We start from the raw sequence: 5,315 nt of genomic DNA on the forward strand, positions 1-5,315 counted from the left end.
TTTTGTCTTTCACTACATTGTTATGTATTGTCCAAAAATTGAAATATGTAATATTTTCTGAAGGAAATTTGGGACGTGCAGGCATTAATTTTTACCAAAAAAATATTACGGCTCATGTACTTATAGATTTCTATGCGTGTAGCTCGCAGTGGCATGAAGTTTGGGTACCCAGAACCTTTGAACTCGCCAGGAATTCCTTCAAATACCCTTCTCAAATCTTCATATTCGAGAGGGGGAGTAACACACTCAAATCCGCCATTCAACCATTCAGTGACGCGTTCCGAATGAGCGCACAACTGATTCATGGGCAGCGCTGAAAGTTCGCGTGATATACGACCACCCGCCTGAATCTAAGATTTCCTTTGCGGTTTGGAACGAACTCCTCCCATCATATCAACTAGCCTGATTAACAGACGCTCATAAAAACTTCTAATCGTGAACCGTGCCCTTAGAGTGTTTGCCGATCGATTCACACCCTTGTCATTTGACATCACAAAAAGAAACCTAAGAATCCTTTCGAGTCATTGTGTTCACGCGACACATTAGAATTTCAATAACTTTCTCTTAATCGGGTTTACCATTTTAAAGGGATTAAAAAAAACTGAAAATAGTATTGCACAATTTATGGACGGTCTCTTCATGATTTGATATGCTCTGGTGCTCTATATGACGTGTGTGTGCTATTAAATATGACTTTCTGTATGCGCCGAAGATCATTAGCAGCTAATTTTAAACCAACAGAGTTGAATTGAAAATAAATGCACCACAGAAATTTCTAAAGATTTTTCATCGAGTTATTCAATGCTAGAGCGACACCCAAGTAGTATGCTTAATTATTTGTTCTTAAGAGCTATCTCTCCGTGCTTGTAAAATGAAGGAAGTTGATACAATTTCCTCTCCCATGTAAATTGCCGTGTTTTTATATCTGGTTGTATATTTCACTCCTGACAAGATATATTGATACTGTCTGGATCGCTTGTAAGTGCCTCCTAGGGTTGCTTTTTAAATTATGCCTCCGTAAATTACTGTAAAAAAATTTGAGAACAACTTAATTCAATGTTATATCGGAATTTATTTACGTGATTTTTGTGAATAGGATAGACTGATTGCAACTATGAGATAAACATGCGTGTAAGAAAACTTCCCGTGGGTATCTGATTTTTCTATATCAATTTAGTGGTGAATAATTATTTATCTGGGACGTTGACTGGTTCCAACAGTAGTACTTATGGGAGGCGACCGCCAGCTAATGTGCGCGATTAGGGATTGATGGGAAAGGAAGGGTGGAGAGAAACCCGGCTTCGGCATTAGCTCACTCTTATCGAAAGGCGCCAAGAGGTCCTCGGTTAAACACCTCATCCGACTGTTGTCGTCCTTCCTCGAAGTGCTCTCCACAAAGCACCTCAAATAGTTTTGTGGGGAGTACTTCGAGTGAGTACGACGTCGTCGTTTCCTCTTGGCGCTTTTTGACAAGAGTAGGCTAACGCCGACGCCGTGTTTCTCTCCACCCATCCACCCTTAGTGGCGCAAATGACTTTAGCTGTCGGTCGCCTCCCGTAAAAACTACTACTGTACGAACCAGTCGACGTCTCGTCTCAGAGTCAATCACCTGTAGCAGTTTACCGAGGGGAAATGGTGGTTTTACTCGTGGATGTGGATATTTATGGAATAGGTAAGAACGGCTAGGTTTAGCGTGAATTCTACTTTGGCTGTAATGATTGAATCTATCGACCAAAGGTCGACGGTGTCTAATAAGTGGGTAATTGTTTCCCCAGTCATTACGCTACGTGTCCGTCAATCATAAAAGTCACGCAAAGGTCTCTAAGGTTTAACCCTCTGACTAAAAGGTCTCAACCATGAAGATGGGTGCGGTCGGGTCGTAAATGCTATATACACATGGTATACGGAGGTAGCTGGCCGCTGGGAACGATTGTTTTGTGAAACTACGCCTTATCTAATTTCCTTTTCCGAGTGACCGCAATAAAGGTTCCGCTGATGTTAACATTCCACTGGATTCACGAAGTGATTGAGTTTCTCTCTTTGAGTAAGTATAAGCAAGTTTTTTTTGCTCTAATTTTACTTTTTTAGTATTTTGCTTGAGATGAGTGCGTTCACCTGCCAACGGAGAGGCAGAATTGTTATGAAATCCGGTTGGAGAATCGAAAATACGATTACTCAATGAACATATTCCAATTACGACAAACTTTCCACTTCACTGCGAAAAAAGTGAGCTCTATCTCGATGTTATCCAATTCTCTTTGTCACACAATCCGGTTGTAGTAATTCTCTAAGATATCCAATCATCTATCAATCTCTTCATTCCTTCATATTTCCTAACACTGACGCCTTCCAATTCCTTCTTCTCATGATTGATTCTTTTCCTCTATGGTTTCTTCAGTGTCAATCTCCAGAAAACTATATAAATTATGGGTATCTCTCTTCAAAGTTCGGCCTGTTATCTAAACTACTGGAGGATATCCAAGTTTTCTAATAAGTATACGGTTCGTGTTGCACATGCTAATATCTTGTCTTCTGTAAACACAGCCAACCAAAGGATTTGAATTAAATGTTGGATTAATTGTCCGTTTTAGATAAAAGGTATCCCAATAGTGTATGTATATTCGTATTGCCATCCTCCATTGCATGGATCGTTATGCAATACGCTTGACAGGTAAGCGTGGAGAAGCTAGGTGCTATGAAGGATACAGGCACCAAAGAATGTATGTATGATTGCTTAAGAAAAGGTTTTGACACGACATTTAATAAAATGCATTGTATATTAAATACCTAGTAAATTAAATACCTAGTTATTTAAACATTGAAAACAATTTCCGTAGAAACCTCGGTGAGCAATAGGTAAACATGAGAAATGTGCGAGTCTTAGAATGTAAGTTTTAATGAACACACTTTTTCCCAAGCAGCTACATAATAATAAACTTTGCAGGCCATGCCACAGGCAGAAGATACTGGTCATTTCCTTCTTTTTGCTCTTGCCAGTTTTTAGACAAGTTGCGAAAATACTCCGCTGAAAATGGGTACTTCAGCTTGTACATATATGATAAATTGCAATCCCTTTTTAATTGAATATTTCAAATGCACTTTCACCAAAGTATTGCATTAGGTAAAGAAGTCATTACTAGAAATTAGAATTTTAGGCTTCTAGTTCCAGATACATATATGGGCAACTGTGTGGTCTCTTAAAGCTCTAAAATAGTGTCTCTTAATATATTTATTTTATATTAAATAATATTTATACACATATAAATTCTATATTTAATAATATATCTTAATAACTTCATATTAAATTTTGATTTTTTATCATTTTAATGTACTTCAGAGGCATACAGTATAAAAAAGGGATCTGAACATTTTGAAGCCTATATCATTAACCAGCATATAGAAGTAGTTAGTATTTGATTCATTTTATACATATGTTTACTCAGCATTTAATCTTTGGAAAAAGGCTTTAGAATTGAGACTTGTTTAAGGCATGTCCTCTATGAAAGCTTTGGGTCGTGGGTAATTGACTTTTTCACATGTATGTACTCTCATTGCAAGAACATTCGATACAAGTCAGCCTAGAATGTAATATGATTTTTTTGTCAGGTTTTTTTACTGTATGTTGGCCAGTCTGTTCCTCATATAAATGTGCTTGCTTTATAATTTATTGGTTCCAAATGTCACCATGTATGCAACATTTTTAAGGCAGCAATCTCAGAAATCCAAGAATCCAGTATCCATATATATGCTTCTGCAAGCATTATTTTAAATTTGAAGTTGAATGCAATTCTTAAATATCCAATATGTGAAGAATTTTGCCAACTCACATTAACATAAAATACTGAGCTAGGTATTCTGTTAGCGAGTAATTGAAGATAAATATGGAAACTAAAATATTATGTAAAAATATCACCCTGTGACTGCTATATTTTTGGTATTTTCACTACCTTGCCTTTTCAGTAGCTAGCATATTATCATATCTAATGTCACAGAAGAAGATTTACTGCTAAGTTTTAAATATGATAGAAGAAGAGAGGAAGATGCTCAGTAAAATCCAAAGAAAGAAGAAAAGGTGGGTTGGGAAAATAGTTTGCGTTGGTGGGGTGTTGATAAGAGTGATGGAAGGGAAAATGTTTGGCACACAAGGTGAAGGAAGGAAGAGAATCGGGGTTTTAGGTGGTATGATGACTGGAAGAATACAAAGAGCTTGTTAAGGAAATGATCTAGAGCAAACAATGGGAGGTTTTACATGATATGTAATGCAGAATATTCATTAGTGGTTGTTTAAAATCTGACTTTAATAGGTAGAACTCTTCTGATGATGAATTTTGCTGCTTATCTTGGTGCAAGAAAAATTTTGCCATTTCATGTCGCGGAAAAATGGCACAATATAAAATTTACACTTAAGATCATCAGTCTGTGATAGTAGAAAAGAGAGAGATGTTCAACTGACATCATCTGGTAACTATCAAATCAATTAATTGTCGAGCTGATGTAAAATAGTTTTGAATTTTTGCAAGCCATGCAATCTGAGACAGATAACCACCCCCAGGAAAACTCTGTGTTTTCATAATATTACTTATATTTGAATCCTGATTGGCTGTTTTTGAGTTACCTAGCTTGGTGAATAGCTGATACAGTTTCCAATTTTTCCCTGGAGTTCATGCATATATTTGGATTTAATTTTCATCCAAAATCAATACTATTCAACTAATCAGTTATTAAAAGATCTATTATCAGTAATATCCGACCGCGGTGGCGGCGGGGTAACGTCCTCGTCTGCCATTCTAAGGGTCGCGGGTTCGATTCCCGCCTGGGTGAGTTTTCCTCCACCTAGGGCTTGGGTGTTTGTAAATGTGACCATTGTTATCATTGTTAATAGTTCGATGTAAAGGCCAAACTGTGCTGTTTTCGGAGTCATGCTGAATAAATAAATAAATAAAATAAAAATCCACAAATCCATATTATTTGAATCATCCAGCAATCATTATATGTAATAGCAGCACAAATGGAAATGGAAAATGTATACAAAAATCATTTCAATTTTCTCTCTACTGAATGCATATAACTAAAAATTGAAAAACTATTCAATGTAGTGCTATAAAATATCTTAACCATTTCCCAGAATGATACCACTCAAAATACAGATATATGCTGTAGAAATGAAGTATAATAATATATATATATATTGCACATATACTCACCAATTTAGATGTTGACTCTTCTGAATGACTTTGATTTCAAGATGTCCACTGATTATATTTCCAGTATGTATGTGGAATGCTTGCCTTTTGAAAGGTACATTTGTGACGGCT

This window comes from Hetaerina americana, unplaced genomic scaffold (genome assembly GCF_022747635.1).
Source record: "Hetaerina americana unplaced genomic scaffold, ioHetAmer1.1.p SCAF_9, whole genome shotgun sequence".
NCBI classification, from domain to species: domain Eukaryota; kingdom Metazoa; phylum Arthropoda; class Insecta; order Odonata; family Calopterygidae; genus Hetaerina; species Hetaerina americana.